Genomic DNA, 22,759 nt, shown 5'->3' on the forward strand with positions numbered 1-22,759 from the left:
GATTAATTAAAAAAAACTATCTGTTAGCACCTGGGAATAGCAGATGCTGTAAGTTTTTGTTGCATCACTTTAATTTAACCTGCAACTGACATGCTTGTATGTGAAGTGTACAGATTAAATAGAAATCTTTTAGTACCAGGGAATAGCAGGTGCTGTAAGATTTTATTGCATCCCTTTAATTTATGTTCAAGCTATCATGTTCAAATTTGAAGTGCAGTGAATAATTAAATCAAACTATCTGCTAGCACCTGGGAATAGCAGATGCTGTAAGTTTTTATTGCATCACTTTAATTTACTCTCCAACTGACATGCTTGAATGTGAAGTGCAGTGATTAAAAAAAAACTGTCTGTTAGTGCCTCCGAATACCAGATGTTGTAAGCTTTTATTGCATCATTTAATATACTTTCAAGATAACATTCTAGAATGTCAAGTGCAGGAATTAATAAAAAAAATTGTCAGATTGGTCTTTGATCATATTTGCTATGATTAGGCAATTAGAGTAAGTGTTTAAGGCTTACGGCCACACCAGCTTGAGAACGTCCAATCTCATCTGACCTTGGAAGCTGAACAACTTTGGGCCTGGATAGTAATGAGGTGGGACCCTACCTAGGAATACCAGGTGCTGTAACCTTTTCTTGCATCACTTTAATTTACTTTCAAGCTGACATGCTCAAATGTGAAGTGCAGTGATTAATAAAAAAAACTCTCTGTTAGCACATGGGAATAGCAGATGCTGTAAGTTTTTTTTGCATCACTTTCATTTACTCTCCAACTCACATGCCTGAATGTGAAGTGCAGTGATTCATCAAAAAACTATCTGTTAGCAGCTTGGACTACGAGATGCTGTAAGCTTCTCTTGCATCACTTTAATTTACTTTTAAGATGACATGCTAGGATGTGAAGTGAGTGATTAATTAAAAAAAACTATCTGTTAGCACCTGGGAATAGCAGATGGTGTAAGTTTTTGTTGCATCACTTTAATTTAAGCTGCAACTGACATGCTTGTATGTGAAGTGTACAGATTAAATAGAAATCTTTTAGTACCAGGGAATAGCAGGTGCTGTAAGATTTTATTGCATCCCTTTAATTTATGTTCAAGCTATCATGTTCAAATTTGAAGTGCAGTGAATAATTAAATCAAACTATCTGCTAGCACCTGGGAATAGCAGATGCTGTAAGTTTTTATTGCATCACTTTAATTTACTCTCCAACTGACATGCTTGAATGTGAAGTGCAGTGATTAAAAAAAAACTGTCTGTTAGTGCCTCCGAATACCAGATGTTGTAAGCTTTTATTGCATCATTTAATATACTTTCAAGATAACATTCTAGAATGTCAAGTGCAGGAATTAATAAAAAAAATTGTCAGATTGGTCTTTGATCATATTTGCTATGATTAGGCAATTAGAGTAAGTGTTTAAGGCTTACGGCCACACCAGCTTGAGAACGTCCAATCTCATCTGACCTTGGAAGCTGAACAACTTTGGGCCTGGATAGTACTGAGGTGGGACCCTACCTAGGAATACCAGGTGCTGTAACCTTTTCTTGCATCACTTTAATTTACTTTCAAGCTGACATGCTCAAATGTGAAGTGCAGTGATTAATAAAAAAAACTCTCTGTTAGCACATGGGAATAGCAGATGCTGTAAGTTTTTTTTGCATCACTTTCATTTACTCTCCAACTCACATGCCTGAATGTGAAGTGCAGTGATTCATCAAAAAACTATCTGTTAGCAGCTTGGACTACGAGATGCTGTAAGCTTCTCTTGCATCACTTTAATTTACTTTTAAGATGACATGCTAGGATGTGAAGTGCAGTGATTAATTAAAAAAAACTATCTGTTAGCACCTGGGAATAGCAGATGCTGTAAGTTTTTGTTGCATCACTTTAATTTAATCTGCAACTGACATGCTTGTATGTGAAGTGTACAGATTAAATAGAAATCTTTTAGTACCAGGGAATAGCAGGTGCTGTAAGATTTTATTGCATCCCTTTAATTTATGTTCAAGCTTCATGTTCAAATTTGAAGTGCAGTGAATAATTAAATCAAACTATCTGCTAGCACCTGGGAATAGCAGATGCTGTAAGTTTTTATTGCATCACTTTAATTTACTCTCCAACTGACATGCTTGAATGTGAAGTGCAGTGATTAAAAAAAAACTGTCTGTTAGTGCCTCCGAATACCAGATGTTGTAAGCTTTTATTGCATCATTTAATTTACTTTCAAGATAACATTCTAGAATGTCAAGTGCAGGGATTAATAAAAAAAATTGTCAGATTGGTCTTTGATCATATTTGCTATGATCAGGCAATTAGAGTAAGTGTTTAAGGCTTACGGCCACACCAGCTTGAGAACGTCCAATCTCATCTGACCTTGGAAACTGAACAACGTTGGGCCTGGATAGTACTGAGGTGGGACCCTACCTAGGAATACCAGGTGCTGTAACCTTCTCTTGCATCACTTTAATTTACTTTTAAGATGACATGCTAGGATGTGAAGTGCAGTGATTAATTAAAAAAAACTATCTGTTAGCACATGGGAATAGCAGATGCTGTAAGTTTTTTTTGCATCACTTTCATTTACTCTCCAACTCACATGCCTGAATGTGAAGTGCAGTGATTCATCAAAAAACTATCTGTTAGCAGCTTGGACTACGAGATGCTGTAAGCTTCTCTTGCATCACTTTAATTTACTTTTAAGATGACATGCTAGGATGTGAAGTGCAGTGATTAATTAAAAAAAACTATCTGTTAGCACCTGGGAATAGCAGATGCTGTAAGTTTTTGTTGCATCACTTTAATTTAATCTGCAACTGACATGCTTGTATGTGAAGTGTACAGATTAAATAGAAATCTTTTAGTACCAGGGAATAGCAGGTGCTGTAAGATTTTATTGCATCCCTTTAATTTATGTTCAAGCTTCATGTTCAAATTTGAAGTGCAGTGAATAATTAAATCAAACTATCTGCTAGCACCTGGGAATAGCAGACGCTGTAAGTTTTTATTGCATCACTTTAATTTACTCTCCAACTGACATGCTTGAATGTGAAGTGCAGTGATTAATAAAAAAACTGTCTGTTAGTGCCTCCGTATACCAGATGTTATAAGCTTTTATTGCATCATTTAATTTACTTTCAAGATAACTTTCTAGAATGTCAAGTGCAGGGATTACTAAAAAAAATTGTCAGATTGGTCTTTGATCATATTTGCTATGATTAGGCAATTTGAGTAAGTGTTTAAGGCTTACGGCCACACCAGCTTGAGAACGTCGAATCTCATCTGACCTTGGAAGCTGAACAACTTTGGGCCTGGATAGTACTGAGGTGGGACCCTACCTAGGAATACCAGGTGCTGTAAGCTTTTCTTGCATCACTTTAATTTACTTTCAAGCTGACATGCTCAAATGTGAAGTGCAGTGATTAATAAAAAAAACTATCTGTTAGCACCTGGGAATAGCAGATGCTGTAAGTTTTTTTTGCATCACTTTCATTTACTCTCCAACTCACATGCCTGAATGTGAAGTGCAGTGATTCATCAAAAAACTATCTGTTAGCAGCTTGGACTACGAGATGCTGTAAGCTTCTCTTGCATCACTTTAATTTACTTTTAAGATGACATGCTAGGATGTGAAGTTAGTGATTAATTAAAAAAAACTATCTGTTAGCACCTGGGAATAGCAGATGCTGTAAGTTTTTGTTGCATCACTTTAATTTAACCTGCAACTGACATGCTTGTATGTGAAGTGTACAGATTAAATAGAAATCTTTTAGTACCAGGGAATAGCAGGTGCTGTAAGATTTTATTGCATCCCTTTAATTTATGTTCAAGCTATCATGTTCAAATTTGAAGTGCAGTGAATAATTAAATCAAACTATCTGCTAGCACCTGGGAATAGCAGATGCTGTAAGTTTTTATTGCATCACTTTAATTTACTCTCCAACTGACATGCTTGAATGTGAAGTGCAGTGATTAAAAAAAAACTGTCTGTTAGTGCCTCCGAATACCAGATGTTGTAAGCTTTTATTGCATCATTTAATATACTTTCAAGATAACATTCTAGAATGTCAAGTGCAGGAATTAATAAAAAAAATTGTCAGATTGGTCTTTGATCATATTTGCTATGATTAGGCAATTAGAGTAAGTGTTTAAGGCTTACGGCCACACCAGCTTGAGAACGTCCAATCTCATCTGACCTTGGAAGCTGAACAACTTTGGGCCTGGATAGTACTGAGGTGGGACCCTACCTAGGAATACCAGGTGCTGTAACCTTTTCTTGCATCACTTTAATTTACTTTCAAGCTGACATGCTCAAATGTGAAGTGCAGTGATTAATAAAAAAAACTCTCTGTTAGCACATGGGAATAGCAGATGCTGTAAGTTTTTTTTGCATCACTTTCATTTACTCTCCAACTCACATGCCTGAATGTGAAGTGCAGTGATTCATCAAAAAACTATCTGTTAGCAGCTTGGACTACGAGATGCTGTAAGCTTCTCTTGCATCACTTTAATTTACTTTTAAGATGACATGCTAGGATGTGAAGTGAGTGATTAATTAAAAAAAACTATCTGTTAGCACCTGGGAATAGCAGATGGTGTAAGTTTTTGTTGCATCACTTTAATTTAAGCTGCAACTGACATGCTTGTATGTGAAGTGTACAGATTAAATAGAAATCTTTTAGTACCAGGGAATAGCAGGTGCTGTAAGATTTTATTGCATCCCTTTAATTTATGTTCAAGCTATCATGTTCAAATTTGAAGTGCAGTGAATAATTAAATCAAACTATCTGCTAGCACCTGGGAATAGCAGATGCTGTAAGTTTTTATTGCATCACTTTAATTTACTCTCCAACTGACATGCTTGAATGTGAAGTGCAGTGATTAAAAAAAAACTGTCTGTTAGTGCCTCCGAATACCAGATGTTGTAAGCTTTTATTGCATCATTTAATATACTTTCAAGATAACATTCTAGAATGTCAAGTGCAGGAATTAATAAAAAAAATTGTCAGATTGGTCTTTGATCATATTTGCTATGATTAGGCAATTAGAGTAAGTGTTTAAGGCTTACGGCCACACCAGCTTGAGAACGTCCAATCTCATCTGACCTTGGAAGCTGAACAACTTTGGGCCTGGATAGTACTGAGGTGGGACCCTACCTAGGAATACCAGGTGCTGTAACCTTTTCTTGCATCACTTTAATTTACTTTCAAGCTGACATGCTCAAATGTGAAGTGCAGTGATTAATAAAAAAAACTCTCTGTTAGCACATGGGAATAGCAGATGCTGTAAGTTTTTTTTGCATCACTTTCATTTACTCTCCAACTCACATGCCTGAATGTGAAGTGCAGTGATTCATCAAAAAACTATCTGTTAGCAGCTTGGACTACGAGATGCTGTAAGCTTCTCTTGCATCACTTTAATTTACTTTTAAGATGACATGCTAGGATGTGAAGTGCAGTGATTAATTAAAAAAAACTATCTGTTAGCACCTGGGAATAGCAGATGCTGTAAGTTTTTGTTGCATCACTTTACTTTAATCTGCAACTGACAAGCTTGTATGTGAAGTGTACAGATTAAATAGAAATATTTTAGTACCAGGGAATAGCAGGTGCTGTAAGATTTTATTGCATCCCTTTAATTTATGTTCAAGCTTCATGTTCAAATTTGAAGTGCAGTGAATAATTAAATCAAACTATCTGCTAGCACCTGGGAATAGCAGATGCTGTAAGTTTTTATTGCATCACTTTAATTTACTCTCCAACTGACATGCTTGAATGTGAAGTGCAGTGATTAAAAAAAAACTGTCTGTTAGTGCCTCCGAATACCAGATGTTGTAAGCTTTTATTGCATCATTTAATTTACTTTCAAGATAACATTCTAGAATGTCAAGTGCAGGGATTAATAAAAAAAATTGTCAGATTGGTCTTTGATCATATTTGCTATGATCAGGCAATTAGAGTAAGTGTTTAAGGCTTACGGCCACACCAGCTTGAGAACGTCCAATCTCATCTGACCTTGGAAACTGAACAACGTTGGGCCTGGATAGTACTGAGGTGGGACCCTACCTAGGAATACCAGGTGCTGTAACCTTCTCTTGCATCACTTTAATTTACTTTTAAGATGACATGCTAGGATGTGAAGTGCAGTGATTAATTAAAAAAAACTATCTGTTAGCACATGGGAATAGCAGATGCTGTAAGTTTTTTTTGCATCACTTTCATTTACTCTCCAACTCACATGCCTGAATGTGAAGTGCAGTGATTCATCAAAAAACTATCTGTTAGCAGCTTGGACTACGAGATGCTGTAAGCTTCTCTTGCATCACTTTAATTTACTTTTAAGATGACATGCTAGGATGTGAAGTGCAGTGATTAATTAAAAAAAACTATCTGTTAGCACCTGGGAATAGCAGATGCTGTAAGTTTTTGTTGCATCACTTTAATTTAATCTGCAACTGACATGCTTGTATGTGAAGTGTACAGATTAAATAGAAATCTTTTAGTACCAGGGAATAGCAGGTGCTGTAAGATTTTATTGCATCCCTTTAATTTATGTTCAAGCTTCATGTTCAAATTTGAAGTGCAGTGAATAATTAAATCAAACTATCTGCTAGCACCTGGGAATAGCAGACGCTGTAAGTTTTTATTGCATCACTTTAATTTACTCTCCAACTGACATGCTTGAATGTGAAGTGCAGTGATTAATAAAAAAACTGTCTGTTAGTGCCTCCGTATACCAGATGTTATAAGCTTTTATTGCATCATTTAATTTACTTTCAAGATAACTTTCTAGAATGTCAAGTGCAGGGATTACTAAAAAAAATTGTCAGATTGGTCTTTGATCATATTTGCTATGATTAGGCAATTTGAGTAAGTGTTTAAGGCTTACGGCCACACCAGCTTGAGAACGTCGAATCTCATCTGACCTTGGAAGCTGAACAACTCTGGGCCTGGATAGTACTGAGGTGGGACCCTACCTAGGAATACCAGGTGCTGTAAGCTTTTCTTGCATCACTTTAATTTACTTTCAAGCTGACATGCTCAAATGTGAAGTGCAGTGATTAATAAAAAAAACTATCTGTTAGCACCTGGGAATAGCAGATGCTGTAAGTTTTTTTTGCATCACTTTCATTTACTCTCCAACTCACATGCCTGAATGTGAAGTGCAGTGATTCATCAAAAAACTATCTGTTAGCAGCTTGGACTACGAGATGCTGTAAGCTTCTCTTGCATCACTTTAATTTACTTTTAAGATGACATGCTAGGATGTGAAGTTAGTGATTAATTAAAAAAAACTATCTGTTAGCACCTGGGAATAGCAGATGCTGTAAGTTTTTGTTGCATCACTTTAATTTAACCTGCAACTGACATGCTTGTATGTGAAGTGTACAGATTAAATAGAAATCTTTTAGTACCAGGGAATAGCAGGTGCTGTAAGATTTTATTGCATCCCTTTAATTTATGTTCAAGCTATCATGTTCAAATTTGAAGTGCAGTGAATAATTAAATCAAACTATCTGTTAGCACCTGGGAATAGCAGATGCTGTAAGTTTTTTTTGCATCACTTTCATTTACTCTCCAACTCACATGCCTGAATGTGAAGTGCAGTGATTCATCAAAAAACTATCTGTTAGCAGCTTGGACTACGAGATGCTGTAAGCTTCTCTTGCATCACTTTAATTTACTTTTAAGATGACATGCTAGGATGTGAAGTTAGTGATTAATTAAAAAAAACTATCTGTTAGCACCTGGGAATAGCAGATGCTGTAAGTTTTTGTTGCATCACTTTAATTTAACCTGCAACTGACATGCTTGTATGTGAAGTGTACAGATTAAATAGAAATCTTTTAGTACCAGGGAATAGCAGGTGCTGTAAGATTTTATTGCATCCCTTTAATTTATGTTCAAGCTATCATGTTCAAATTTGAAGTGCAGTGAATAATTAAATCAAACTATCTGCTAGCACCTGGGAATAGCAGATGCTGTAAGTTTTTATTGCATCACTTTAATTTACTCTCCAACTGACATGCTTGAATGTGAAGTGCAGTGATTAAAAAAAAACTGTCTGTTAGTGCCTCCGAATACCAGATGTTGTAAGCTTTTATTGCATCATTTAATATACTTTCAAGATAACATTCTAGAATGTCAAGTGCAGGAATTAATAAAAAAAATTGTCAGATTGGTCTTTGATCATATTTGCTATGATTAGGCAATTAGAGTAAGTGTTTAAGGCTTACGGCCACACCAGCTTGAGAACGTCCAATCTCATCTGACCTTGGAAGCTGAACAACTTTGGGCCTGGATAGTACTGAGGTGGGACCCTACCTAGGAATACCAGGTGCTGTAACCTTTTCTTGCATCACTTTAATTTACTTTCAAGCTGACATGCTCAAATGTGAAGTGCAGTGATTAATAAAAAAAACTCTCTGTTAGCACATGGGAATAGCAGATGCTGTAAGTTTTTTTTGCATCACTTTCATTTACTCTCCAACTCACATGCCTGAATGTGAAGTGCAGTGATTCATCAAAAAACTATCTGTTAGCAGCTTGGACTACGAGATGCTGTAAGCTTCTCTTGCATCACTTTAATTTACTTTTAAGATGACATGCTAGGATGTGAAGTGCAGTGATTAATTAAAAAAAACTATCTGTTAGCACCTGGGAATAGCAGATGCTGTAAGTTTTTGTTGCATCACTTTAATTTAATCTGCAACTGACATGCTTGTATGTGAAGTGTACAGATTAAATAGAAATCTTTTAGTACCAGGGAATAGCAGGTGCTGTAAGATTTTATTGCATCCCTTTAATTTATGTTCAAGCTTCATGTTCAAATTTGAAGTGCAGTGAATAATTAAATCAAACTATCTGCTAGCACCTGGGAATAGCAGATGCTGTAAGTTTTTATTGCATCACTTTAATTTACTCTCCAACTGACATGCTTGAATGTGAAGTGCAGTGATTAAAAAAAAACTGTCTGTTAGTGCCTCCGAATACCAGATGTTGTAAGCTTTTATTGCATCATTTAATTTACTTTCAAGATAACATTCTAGAATGTCAAGTGCAGGGATTAATAAAAAAAATTGTCAGATTGGTCTTTGATCATATTTGCTATGATCAGGCAATTAGAGTAAGTGTTTAAGGCTTACGGCCACACCAGCTTGAGAACGTCCAATCTCATCTGACCTTGGAAACTGAACAACGTTGGGCCTGGATAGTACTGAGGTGGGACCCTACCTAGGAATACCAGGTGCTGTAACCTTCTCTTGCATCACTTTAATTTACTTTTAAGATGACATGCTAGGATGTGAAGTGCAGTGATTAATTAAAAAAAACTATCTGTTAGCACATGGGAATAGCAGATGCTGTAAGTTTTTTTTGCATCACTTTCATTTACTCTCCAACTCACATGCCTGAATGTGAAGTGCAGTGATTCATCAAAAAACTATCTGTTAGCAGCTTGGACTACGAGATGCTGTAAGCTTCTCTTGCATCACTTTAATTTACTTTTAAGATGACATGCTAGGATGTGAAGTGCAGTGATTAATTAAAAAAAACTATCTGTTAGCACCTGGGAATAGCAGATGCTGTAAGTTTTTGTTGCATCACTTTAATTTAATCTGCAACTGACATGCTTGTATGTGAAGTGTACAGATTAAATAGAAATCTTTTAGTACCAGGGAATAGCAGGTGCTGTAAGATTTTATTGCATCCCTTTAATTTATGTTCAAGCTTCATGTTCAAATTTGAAGTGCAGTGAATAATTAAATCAAACTATCTGCTAGCACCTGGGAATAGCAGACGCTGTAAGTTTTTATTGCATCACTTTAATTTACTCTCCAACTGACATGCTTGAATGTGAAGTGCAGTGATTAATAAAAAAACTGTCTGTTAGTGCCTCCGTATACCAGATGTTATAAGCTTTTATTGCATCATTTAATTTACTTTCAAGATAACTTTCTAGAATGTCAAGTGCAGGGATTACTAAAAAAAATTGTCAGATTGGTCTTTGATCATATTTGCTATGATTAGGCAATTTGAGTAAGTGTTTAAGGCTTACGGCCACACCAGCTTGAGAACGTCGAATCTCATCTGACCTTGGAAGCTGAACAACTTTGGGCCTGGATAGTACTGAGGTGGGACCCTACCTAGGAATACCAGGTGCTGTAAGCTTTTCTTGCATCACTTTAATTTACTTTCAAGCTGACATGCTCAAATGTGAAGTGCAGTGATTAATAAAAAAAACTATCTGTTAGCACCTGGGAATAGCAGATGCTGTAAGTTTTTTTTGCATCACTTTCATTTACTCTCCAACTCACATGCCTGAATGTGAAGTGCAGTGATTCATCAAAAAACTATCTGTTAGCAGCTTGGACTACGAGATGCTGTAAGCTTCTCTTGCATCACTTTAATTTACTTTTAAGATGACATGCTAGGATGTGAAGTTAGTGATTAATTAAAAAAAACTATCTGTTAGCACCTGGGAATAGCAGATGCTGTAAGTTTTTGTTGCATCACTTTAATTTAACCTGCAACTGACATGCTTGTATGTGAAGTGTACAGATTAAATAGAAATCTTTTAGTACCAGGGAATAGCAGGTGCTGTAAGATTTTATTGCATCCCTTTAATTTATGTTCAAGCTATCATGTTCAAATTTGAAGTGCAGTGAATAATTAAATCAAACTATCTGCTAGCACCTGGGAATAGCAGATGCTGTAAGTTTTTATTGCATCACTTTAATTTACTCTCCAACTGACATGCTTGAATGTGAAGTGCAGTGATTAAAAAAAAACTGTCTGTTAGTGCCTCCGAATACCAGATGTTGTAAGCTTTTATTGCATCATTTAATATACTTTCAAGATAACATTCTAGAATGTCAAGTGCAGGAATTAATAAAAAAAATTGTCAGATTGGTCTTTGATCATATTTGCTATGATTAGGCAATTAGAGTAAGTGTTTAAGGCTTACGGCCACACCAGCTTGAGAACGTCCAATCTCATCTGACCTTGGAAGCTGAACAACTTTGGGCCTGGATAGTACTGAGGTGGGACCCTACCTAGGAATACCAGGTGCTGTAACCTTTTCTTGCATCACTTTAATTTACTTTCAAGCTGACATGCTCAAATGTGAAGTGCAGTGATTAATAAAAAAAACTCTCTGTTAGCACATGGGAATAGCAGATGCTGTAAGTTTTTTTTGCATCACTTTCATTTACTCTCCAACTCACATGCCTGAATGTGAAGTGCAGTGATTCATCAAAAAACTATCTGTTAGCAGCTTGGACTACGAGATGCTGTAAGCTTCTCTTGCATCACTTTAATTTACTTTTAAGATGACATGCTAGGATGTGAAGTGCAGTGATTAATTAAAAAAAACTATCTGTTAGCACCTGGGAATAGCAGATGCTGTAAGTTTTTGTTGCATCACTTTAATTTAATCTGCAACTGACATGCTTGTATGTGAAGTGTACAGATTAAATAGAAATCTTTTAGTACCAGGGAATAGCAGGTGCTGTAAGATTTTATTGCATCCCTTTAATTTATGTTCAAGCTTCATGTTCAAATTTGAAGTGCAGTGAATAATTAAATCAAACTATCTGCTAGCACCTGGGAATAGCAGATGCTGTAAGTTTTTATTGCATCACTTTAATTTACTCTCCAACTGACATGCTTGAATGTGAAGTGCAGTGATTAAAAAAAAACTGTCTGTTAGTGCCTCCGAATACCAGATGTTGTAAGCTTTTATTGCATCATTTAATTTACTTTCAAGATAACATTCTAGAATGTCAAGTGCAGGGATTAATAAAAAAAATTGTCAGATTGGTCTTTGATCATATTTGCTATGATCAGGCAATTAGAGTAAGTGTTTAAGGCTTACGGCCACACCAGCTTGAGAACGTCCAATCTCATCTGACCTTGGAAACTGAACAACGTTGGGCCTGGATAGTACTGAGGTGGGACCCTACCTAGGAATACCAGGTGCTGTAACCTTCTCTTGCATCACTTTAATTTACTTTTAAGATGACATGCTAGGATGTGAAGTGCAGTGATTAATTAAAAAAAACTATCTGTTAGCACATGGGAATAGCAGATGCTGTAAGTTTTTTTTGCATCACTTTCATTTACTCTCCAACTCACATGCCTGAATGTGAAGTGCAGTGATTCATCAAAAAACTATCTGTTAGCAGCTTGGACTACGAGATGCTGTAAGCTTCTCTTGCATCACTTTAATTTACTTTTAAGATGACATGCTAGGATGTGAAGTGCAGTGATTAATTAAAAAAAACTATCTGTTAGCACCTGGGAATAGCAGATGCTGTAAGTTTTTGTTGCATCACTTTAATTTAATCTGCAACTGACATGCTTGTATGTGAAGTGTACAGATTAAATAGAAATCTTTTAGTACCAGGGAATAGCAGGTGCTGTAAGATTTTATTGCATCCCTTTAATTTATGTTCAAGCTTCATGTTCAAATTTGAAGTGCAGTGAATAATTAAATCAAACTATCTGCTAGCACCTGGGAATAGCAGACGCTGTAAGTTTTTATTGCATCACTTTAATTTACTCTCCAACTGACATGCTTGAATGTGAAGTGCAGTGATTAATAAAAAAACTGTCTGTTAGTGCCTCCGTATACCAGATGTTATAAGCTTTTATTGCATCATTTAATTTACTTTCAAGATAACTTTCTAGAATGTCAAGTGCAGGGATTACTAAAAAAAATTGTCAGATTGGTCTTTGATCATATTTGCTATGATTAGGCAATTTGAGTAAGTGTTTAAGGCTTACGGCCACACCAGCTTGAGAACGTCGAATCTCATCTGACCTTGGAAGCTGAACAACTTTGGGCCTGGATAGTACTGAGGTGGGACCCTACCTAGGAATACCAGGTGCTGTAAGCTTTTCTTGCATCACTTTAATTTACTTTCAAGCTGACATGCTCAAATGTGAAGTGCAGTGATTAATAAAAAAAACTATCTGTTAGCACCTGGGAATAGCAGATGCTGTAAGTTTTTTTTGCATCACTTTCATTTACTCTCCAACTCACATGCCTGAATGTGAAGTGCAGTGATTCATCAAAAAACTATCTGTTAGCAGCTTGGACTACGAGATGCTGTAAGCTTCTCTTGCATCACTTTAATTTACTTTTAAGATGACATGCTAGGATGTGAAGTTAGTGATTAATTAAAAAAAACTATCTGTTAGCACCTGGGAATAGCAGATGCTGTAAGTTTTTGTTGCATCACTTTAATTTAACCTGCAACTGACATGCTTGTATGTGAAGTGTACAGATTAAATAGAAATCTTTTAGTACCAGGGAATAGCAGGTGCTGTAAGATTTTATTGCATCCCTTTAATTTATGTTCAAGCTATCATGTTCAAATTTGAAGTGCAGTGAATAATTAAATCAAACTATCTGCTAGCACCTGGGAATAGCAGATGCTGTAAGTTTTTATTGCATCACTTTAATTTACTCTCCAACTGACATGCTTGAATGTGAAGTGCAGTGATTAAAAAAAAACTGTCTGTTAGTGCCTCCGAATACCAGATGTTGTAAGCTTTTATTGCATCATTTAATATACTTTCAAGATAACATTCTAGAATGTCAAGTGCAGGAATTAATAAAAAAAATTGTCAGATTGGTCTTTGATCATATTTGCTATGATTAGGCAATTAGAGTAAGTGTTTAAGGCTTACGGCCACACCAGCTTGAGAACGTCCAATCTCATCTGACCTTGGAAGCTGAACAACTTTGGGCCTGGATAGTACTGAGGTGGGACCCTACCTAGGAATACCAGGTGCTGTAACCTTTTCTTGCATCACTTTAATTTACTTTCAAGCTGACATGCTCAAATGTGAAGTGCAGTGATTAATAAAAAAAACTCTCTGTTAGCACATGGGAATAGCAGATGCTGTAAGTTTTTTTTGCATCACTTTCATTTACTCTCCAACTCACATGCCTGAATGTGAAGTGCAGTGATTCATCAAAAAACTATCTGTTAGCAGCTTGGACTACGAGATGCTGTAAGCTTCTCTTGCATCACTTTAATTTACTTTTAAGATGACATGCTAGGATGTGAAGTGAGTGATTAATTAAAAAAAACTATCTGTTAGCACCTGGGAATAGCAGATGGTGTAAGTTTTTGTTGCATCACTTTAATTTAAGCTGCAACTGACATGCTTGTATGTGAAGTGTACAGATTAAATAGAAATCTTTTAGTACCAGGGAATAGCAGGTGCTGTAAGATTTTATTGCATCCCTTTAATTTATGTTCAAGCTATCATGTTCAAATTTGAAGTGCAGTGAATAATTAAATCAAACTATCTGCTAGCACCTGGGAATAGCAGATGCTGTAAGTTTTTATTGCATCACTTTAATTTACTCTCCAACTGACATGCTTGAATGTGAAGTGCAGTGATTAAAAAAAAACTGTCTGTTAGTGCCTCCGAATACCAGATGTTGTAAGCTTTTATTGCATCATTTAATATACTTTCAAGATAACATTCTAGAATGTCAAGTGCAGGAATTAATAAAAAAAATTGTCAGATTGGTCTTTGATCATATTTGCTATGATTAGGCAATTAGAGTAAGTGTTTAAGGCTTACGGCCACACCAGCTTGAGAACGTCCAATCTCATCTGACCTTGGAAGCTGAACAACTTTGGGCCTGGATAGTACTGAGGTGGGACCCTACCTAGGAATACCAGGTGCTGTAACCTTTTCTTGCATCACTTTAATTTACTTTCAAGCTGACATGCTCAAATGTGAAGTGCAGTGATTAATAAAAAAAACTCTCTGTTAGCACATGGGAATAGCAGATGCTGTAAGTTTTTTTTGCATCACTTTCATTTACTCTCCAACTCACATGCCTGAATGTGAAGTGCAGTGATTCATCAAAAAACTATCTGTTAGCAGCTTGGACTACGAGATGCTGTAAGCTTCTCTTGCATCACTTTAATTTACTTTTAAGATGACATGCTAGGATGTGAAGTGCAGTGATTAATTAAAAAAAACTATCTGTTAGCACCTGGGAATAGCAGATGCTGTAAGTTTTTGTTGCATCACTTTACTTTAATCTGCAACTGACAAGCTTGTATGTGAAGTGTACAGATTAAATAGAAATATTTTAGTACCAGGGAATAGCAGGTGCTGTAAGATTTTATTGCATCCCTTTAATTTATGTTCAAGCTTCATGTTCAAATTTGAAGTGCAGTGAATAATTAAATCAAACTATCTGCTAGCACCTGGGAATAGCAGATGCTGTAAGTTTTTATTGCATCACTTTAATTTACTCTCCAACTGACATGCTTGAATGTGAAGTGCAGTGATTAAAAAAAAACTGTCTGTTAGTGCCTCCGAATACCAGATGTTGTAAGCTTTTATTGCATCATTTAATTTACTTTCAAGATAACATTCTAGAATGTCAAGTGCAGGGATTAATAAAAAAAATTGTCAGATTGGTCTTTGATCATATTTGCTATGATCAGGCAATTAGAGTAAGTGTTTAAGGCTTACGGCCACACCAGCTTGAGAACGTCCAATCTCATCTGACCTTGGAAACTGAACAACGTTGGGCCTGGATAGTACTGAGGTGGGACCCTACCTAGGAATACCAGGTGCTGTAACCTTCTCTTGCATCACTTTAATTTACTTTTAAGATGACATGCTAGGATGTGAAGTGCAGTGATTAATTAAAAAAAACTATCTGTTAGCACATGGGAATAGCAGATGCTGTAAGTTTTTTTTGCATCACTTTCATTTACTCTCCAACTCACATGCCTGAATGTGAAGTGCAGTGATTCATCAAAAAACTATCTGTTAGCAGCTTGGACTACGAGATGCTGTAAGCTTCTCTTGCATCACTTTAATTTACTTTTAAGATGACATGCTAGGATGTGAAGTGCAGTGATTAATTAAAAAAAACTATCTGTTAGCACCTGGGAATAGCAGATGCTGTAAGTTTTTGTTGCATCACTTTAATTTAATCTGCAACTGACATGCTTGTATGTGAAGTGTACAGATTAAATAGAAATCTTTTAGTACCAGGGAATAGCAGGTGCTGTAAGATTTTATTGCATCCCTTTAATTTATGTTCAAGCTTCATGTTCAAATTTGAAGTGCAGTGAATAATTAAATCAAACTATCTGCTAGCACCTGGGAATAGCAGACGCTGTAAGTTTTTATTGCATCACTTTAATTTACTCTCCAACTGACATGCTTGAATGTGAAGTGCAGTGATTAATAAAAAAACTGTCTGTTAGTGCCTCCGTATACCAGATGTTATAAGCTTTTATTGCATCATTTAATTTACTTTCAAGATAACTTTCTAGAATGTCAAGTGCAGGGATTACTAAAAAAAATTGTCAGATTGGTCTTTGATCATATTTGCTATGATTAGGCAATTTGAGTAAGTGTTTAAGGCTTACGGCCACACCAGCTTGAGAACGTCGAATCTCATCTGACCTTGGAAGCTGAACAACTTTGGGCCTGGATAGTACTGAGGTGGGACCCTACCTAGGAATACCAGGTGCTGTAAGCTTTTCTTGCATCACTTTAATTTACTTTCAAGCTGACATGCTCAAATGTGAAGTGCAGTGATTAATAAAAAAAACTATCTGTTAGCACCTGGGAATAGCAGATGCTGTAAGTTTTTTTTGCATCACTTTCATTTACTCTCCAACTCACATGCCTGAATGTGAAGTGCAGTGATTCATCAAAAAACTATCTGTTAGCAGCTTGGACTACGAGATGCTGTAAGCTTCTCTTGCATCACTTTAATTTACTTTTAAGATGACATGCTAGGATGTGAAGTTAGTGATTAATTAAAAAAAACTATCTGTTAGCACCTGGGAATAGCAGATGCTGTAAGTTTTTGTTGCATCACTTTAATTTAACCTGCAACTGACATGCTTGTATGTGAAGTGTACAGATTAAATAGAAATCTTTTAGTACCAGGGAATAGCAGGTGCTGTAAGATTTTATTGCATCCCTTTAATTTATGTTCAAGCTATCATGTTCAAATTTGAAGTGCAGTGAATAATTAAATCAAACTATCTGTTAGCACCTGGGAATAGCAGATGCTGTAAGTTTTTTTTGCATCACTTTCATTTACTCTCCAACTCACATGCCTGAATGTGAAGTGCAGTGATTCATCAAAAAACTATCTGTTAGCAGCTTGGACTACGAGATGCTGTAAGCTTCTCTTGCATCACTTTAATTTACTTTTAAGATGACATGCTAGGATGTGAAGTTAGTGATTAATTAAAAAAAACTATCTGTTAGCACCTGGGAATAGCAGATGCTGTAAGTTTTTGTTGCATCACTTTAATTTAACCTGCAACTGACATGCTTGTATGTGAAGTGTACAGATTAAATAGAAATCTTTTAGTACCAGGGAATAGCAGGTGCTGTAAGATTTTATTGCATCCCTTTAATTTATGTTCAAGCTATCATGTTCAAATTTGAAGTGCAGTGAATAATTAAATCAAACTATCTGCTAGCACCTGGGAATAGCAGATGCTGTAAGTTTTTATTGCATCACTTTAATTTACTCTCCAACTGACATGCTTGAATGTGAAGTGCAGTGATTAAAAAAAAACTGTCTGTTAGTGCCTCCGAATACCAGATGTTGTAAGCTTTTATTGCATCATTTAATATACTTTCAAGATAACATTCTAGAATGTCAAGTGCAGGAATTAATAAAAAAAATTGTCAGATTGGTCTTTGATCATATTTGCTATGATTAGGCAATTAGAGTAAGTGTTTAAGGCTTACGGCCACACCAGCTTGAGAACGTCCAATCTCATCTGACCTTGGAAGCTGAACAACTTTGGGCCTGGATAGTACTGAGGTGGGACCCTACCTAGGAATACCAGGTGCTGTAACCTTTTCTTGCATCACTTTAATTTACTTTCAAGCTGACATGCTCAAATGTGAAGTGCAGTGATTAATAAAAAAAACTCTCTGTTAGCACATGGGAATAGCAGATGCTGTAAGTTTTTTTTGCATCACTTTCATTTACTCTCCAACTCACATGCCTGAATGTGAAGTGCAGTGATTCATCAAAAAACTATCTGTTAGCAGCTTGGACTACGAGATGCTGTAAGCTTCTCTTGCATCACTTTAATTTACTTTTAAGATGACATGCTAGGATGTGAAGTGAGTGATTAATTAAAAAAAACTATCTGTTAGCACCTGGGAATAGCAGATGGTGTAAGTTTTTGTTGCATCACTTTAATTTAAGCTGCAACTGACATGCTTGTATGTGAAGTGTACAGATTAAATAGAAATCTTTTAGTACCAGGGAATAGCAGGTGCTGTAAGATTTTATTGCATCCCTTTAATTTATGTTCAAGCTATCATGTTCAAATTTGAAGTGCAGTGAATAATTAAATCAAACTATCTGCTAGCACCTGGGAATAGCAGATGCTGTAAGTTTTTATTGCATCACTTTAATTTACTCTCCAACTGACATGCTTGAATGTGAAGTGCAGTGATTAAAAAAAAACTGTCTGTTAGTGCCTCCGAATACCAGATGTTGTAAGCTTTTATTGCATCATTTAATATACTTTCAAGATAACATTCTAGAATGTCAAGTGCAGGAATTAATAAAAAAAATTGTCAGATTGGTCTTTGATCATATTTGCTATGATTAGGCAATTAGAGTAAGTGTTTAAGGCTTACGGCCACACCAGCTTGAGAACGTCCAATCTCATCTGACCTTGGAAGCTGAACAACTTTGGGCCTGGATAGTACTGAGGTGGGACCCTACCTAGGAATACCAGGTGCTGTAACCTTTTCTTGCATCACTTTAATTTACTTTCAAGCTGACATGCTCAAATGTGAAGTGCAGTGATTAATAAAAAAAACTCTCTGTTAGCACATGGGAATAGCAGATGCTGTAAGTTTTTTTTGCATCACTTTCATTTACTCTCCAACTCACATGCCTGAATGTGAAGTGCAGTGATTCATCAAAAAACTATCTGTTAGCAGCTTGGACTACGAGATGCTGTAAGCTTCTCTTGCATCACTTTAATTTACTTTTAAGATGACATGCTAGGATGTGAAGTGCAGTGATTAATTAAAAAAAACTATCTGTTAGCACCTGGGAATAGCAGATGCTGTAAGTTTTTGTTGCATCACTTTAATTTAATCTGCAACTGACATGCTTGTATGTGAAGTGTACAGATTAAATAGAAATCTTTTAGTACCAGGGAATAGCAGGTGCTGTAAGATTTTATTGCATCCCTTTAATTTATGTTCAAGCTATCATGTTCAAATTTGAAGTGCAGTGAATAATTAAATCAAACTATCTGCTAGCACCTGGGAATAGCAGATGCTGTAAGTTTTTATTGCATCACTTTAATTTACTCTCCAACTGACATGCTTGAATGTGAAGTGCAGTGATTAAAAAAAAACTGTCTGTTAGTGCCTCCGAATACCAGATGTTGTAAGCTTTTATTGCATCATTTAATTTACTTTCAAGATAACATTCTAGAATGTCAAGTGCAGGGATTAATAAAAAAAATTGTCAGATTGGTCTTTGATCATATTTGCTATGATTAGGCAATTAGAGTAAGTGTTTAAGGCTTACGGCCACACCAGCTTGAGAACGTCCAATCTCATCTGACCTTGGAAACTGAACAACGTTGGGCCTGGATAGTACTGAGGTGGGACCCTACCTAGGAATAACAGGTGCTGTAACCTTCTCTTGCATCACTTTAATTTACTTTTAAGATGACATGCTAGGATGTGAAGTGCAGTGATTAATTAAAAAAAACTATCTGTTAGCACCTGGGAATAGCAGATGCTGTAAGTTTTTATTGCATCACTTTAATTTACTGTCCAACTGACATGCTTGAATGTGAAGTGCAGTGATTAAAAAAAAACTGTCTGTTAGTGCCTCCGTATACCAGATGTTGTAAGCTTTTATTGCATCATTTAATTTACTTTCAAGATAACATTCTAGAATGTCAAGTGCAGGGATTAATAAAAAAAATTGTCAGATTGGTCTTTGATCATATTTGCTATGATTAGGCAATTAGAGTAAGTGTTTAAGGCTTACGGCCACACCAGCTTGAGAACGTCCATTCTCATCTAACCTTGGAAACTGAACAACGTTGGGCCTGGATAGTACTGAGGTTGGACCCTACCTAGGAATACCAGGTGCTGTAACCTTCTCTTGCATCACTTTAATTTACTTTCAAGCTGACATGCTCAAATGTGAAGTGCAGTGATTAATAAAAAAAACTCTCTGTTAGCACATGGGAATAGCAGATGCTGTAAGCTTTTTTTGCATCACTTTCATTTACTCTCCAACTCACATGCCTGAATGTGAAGTGCAGTGATTCATCAAAAAACTATCTGTTAGCAGCTTGGACTACGAGATGCTGTAAGCTTCTCTTGCATCACTTTAATTTACTTTTAAGATGACATGCTAGGATGTGAAGTGCAGTGAATAATTAAATCAAACTATCTGCTAGCACCTGGGAATAGCAGATGCTGTAAGTTTTTGTTGCATCACTTTAATTTAATCTGCAACTGACATGCTTGTATGTGAAGTGTACAGATTAAATAGAAATCTTTTAGTACCAGGGAATAGCAGGTGCTGTAAGATTTTATTGCATCCCTTTAATTTATGTTCAAGCTATCATGTTCAAATTTGAAGTGCAGTGAATAATTAAATCAAACTATCTGTTAGCACCTGGGAATAGCAGATGGTGTAAGTTTTTGTTGCATCACTTTAATTTAAGCTGCAACTGACATGCTTGTATGTGAAGTGTACAGATTAAATAGAAATCTTTTAGTACCAGGGAATAGCAGGTGCTGTAAGATTTTATTGCATCCCTTTAATTTATGTTCAAGCTATCATGTTCAAATTTGAAGTGCAGTGAATAATTAAATCAAACTATCTGCTAGCACCTGGGAATAGCAGATGCTGTAAGTTTTTATTGCATCACTTTAATTTACTCTCCAACTGACATGCTTGAATGTGAAGTGCAGTGATTAAAAAAAAACTGTCTGTTAGTGCCTCCGAATACCAGATGTTGTAAGCTTTTATTGCATCATTTAATATACTTTCAAGATAACATTCTAGAATGTCAAGTGCAGGAATTAATAAAAAAAATTGTCAGATTGGTCTTTGATCATATTTGCTATGATTAGGCAATTAGAGTAAGTGTTTAAGGCTTACGGCCACACCAGCTTGAGAACGTCCAATCTCATCTGACCTTGGAAGCTGAACAACTTTGGGCCTGGATAGTACTGAGGTGGGACCCTACCTAGGAATACCAGGTGCTGTAACCTTTTCTTGCATCACTTTAATTTACTTTCAAGCTGACATGCTCAAATGTGAAGTGCAGTGATTAATAAAAAAAACTCTCTGTTAGCACATGGGAATAGCAGATGCTGTAAGTTTTTTTTGCATCACTTTCATTTACTCTCCAACTCACATGCCTGAATGTGAAGTGCAGTGATTCATCAAAAAACTATCTGTTAGCAGCTTGGACTACGAGATGCTGTAAGCTTCTCTTGCATCACTTTAATTTACTTTTAAGATGACATGCTAGGATGTGAAGTGCAGTGATTAATTAAAAAAAACTATCTGTTAGCACCTGGGAATAGCAGATGCTGTAAGTTTTTGTTGCATCACTTTAATTTAATCTGCAACTGACATGCTTGTATGTGAAGTGTACAGATTAAATAGAAATCTTTTAGTACCAGGGAATAGCAGGTGCTGTAAGATTTTATTGCATCCCTTTAATTTATGTTCAAGCTTCATGTTCAAATTTGAAGTGCAGTGAATAATTAAATCAAACTATCTGCTAGCACCTGGGAATAGCAGATGCTGTAAGTTTTTATTGCATCACTTTAATTTACTCTCCAACTGACATGCTTGAATGTGAAGTGCAGTGATTAAAAAAAAACTGTCTGTTAGTGCCTCCGAATACCAGATGTTGTAAGCTTTTATTGCATCATTTAATTTACTTTCAAGATAACATTCTAGAATGTCAAGTGCAGGGATTAATAAAAAAAATTGTCAGATTGGTCTTTGATCATATTTGCTATGATCAGGCAATTAGAGTAAGTGTTTAAGGCTTACGGCCACACCAGCTTGAGAACGTCCAATCTCATCTGACCTTGGAAACTGAACAACGTTGGGCCTGGATAGTACTGAGGTGGGACCCTACCTAGGAATACCAGGTGCTGTAACCTTCTCTTGCATCACTTTAATTTACTTTTAAGATGACATGCTAGGATGTGAAGTGCAGTGATTAATTAAAAAAAACTATCTGTTAGCACATGGGAATAGCAGATGCTGTAAGTTTTTTTTGCATCACTTTCATTTACTCTCCAACTCACATGCCTGAATGTGAAGTGCAGTGATTCATCAAAAAACTATCTGTTAGCAGCTTGGACTACGAGATGCTGTAAGCTTCTCTTGCATCACTTTAATTTACTTTTAAGATGACATGCTAGGATGTGAAGTGCAGTGATTAATTAAAAAAAACTATCTGTTAGCACCTGGGAATAGCAGATGCTGTAAGTTTTTGTTGCATCACTTTAATTTAATCTGCAACTGACATGCTTGTATGTGAAGTGTACAGATTAAATAGAAATCTTTTAGTACCAGGGAATAGCAGGTGCTGTAAGATTTTATTGCATCCCTTTAATTTATGTTCAAGCTTCATGTTCAAATTTGAAGTGCAGTGAATAATTAAATCAAACTATCTGCTAGCACCTGGGAATAGCAGAGGCTGTAAGT

General features: G+C 36.0%; 15 pseudogenes; all 15 read left to right on the forward strand.

Annotated features, from left to right (window-relative positions):
- Positions 1 to 1,422: 1,422 nt before the first annotated feature.
- LOC145645382 (5S ribosomal RNA) lies at positions 1,423 to 1,541 on the forward strand (annotated as a pseudogene).
- A 1,701-nt stretch (positions 1,542 to 3,242) lies between these two features.
- LOC145645511 (5S ribosomal RNA) lies at positions 3,243 to 3,361 on the forward strand (annotated as a pseudogene).
- A 790-nt stretch (positions 3,362 to 4,151) lies between these two features.
- LOC145645383 (5S ribosomal RNA) lies at positions 4,152 to 4,270 on the forward strand (annotated as a pseudogene).
- A 790-nt stretch (positions 4,271 to 5,060) lies between these two features.
- On the forward strand, positions 5,061 to 5,179 carry LOC145645385 (5S ribosomal RNA; annotated as a pseudogene).
- Positions 5,180 to 6,880: 1,701 nt separating this feature from the next.
- Positions 6,881 to 6,999, forward strand: LOC145645819 (5S ribosomal RNA; annotated as a pseudogene).
- A 1,229-nt stretch (positions 7,000 to 8,228) lies between these two features.
- Positions 8,229 to 8,347, forward strand: LOC145645386 (5S ribosomal RNA; annotated as a pseudogene).
- A 1,701-nt stretch (positions 8,348 to 10,048) lies between these two features.
- On the forward strand, positions 10,049 to 10,167 carry LOC145645512 (5S ribosomal RNA; annotated as a pseudogene).
- A 790-nt stretch (positions 10,168 to 10,957) lies between these two features.
- On the forward strand, positions 10,958 to 11,076 carry LOC145645387 (5S ribosomal RNA; annotated as a pseudogene).
- Positions 11,077 to 12,777: 1,701 nt separating this feature from the next.
- LOC145645513 (5S ribosomal RNA) lies at positions 12,778 to 12,896 on the forward strand (annotated as a pseudogene).
- A 790-nt stretch (positions 12,897 to 13,686) lies between these two features.
- On the forward strand, positions 13,687 to 13,805 carry LOC145645388 (5S ribosomal RNA; annotated as a pseudogene).
- A 790-nt stretch (positions 13,806 to 14,595) lies between these two features.
- LOC145645389 (5S ribosomal RNA) lies at positions 14,596 to 14,714 on the forward strand (annotated as a pseudogene).
- A 1,701-nt stretch (positions 14,715 to 16,415) lies between these two features.
- LOC145645514 (5S ribosomal RNA) lies at positions 16,416 to 16,534 on the forward strand (annotated as a pseudogene).
- A 1,229-nt stretch (positions 16,535 to 17,763) lies between these two features.
- On the forward strand, positions 17,764 to 17,882 carry LOC145645390 (5S ribosomal RNA; annotated as a pseudogene).
- A 790-nt stretch (positions 17,883 to 18,672) lies between these two features.
- Positions 18,673 to 18,791, forward strand: LOC145645391 (5S ribosomal RNA; annotated as a pseudogene).
- Positions 18,792 to 21,181: 2,390 nt separating this feature from the next.
- Positions 21,182 to 21,300, forward strand: LOC145645392 (5S ribosomal RNA; annotated as a pseudogene).
- Positions 21,301 to 22,759: the final 1,459 nt, after the last annotated feature.

Source organism: Electrophorus electricus, chromosome 13 (genome assembly GCF_041902795.1).
Source record: "Electrophorus electricus isolate QZ-2024a chromosome 13, ASM4190279v1, whole genome shotgun sequence".
NCBI lineage: Eukaryota > Metazoa > Chordata > Actinopteri > Gymnotiformes > Gymnotidae > Electrophorus > Electrophorus electricus.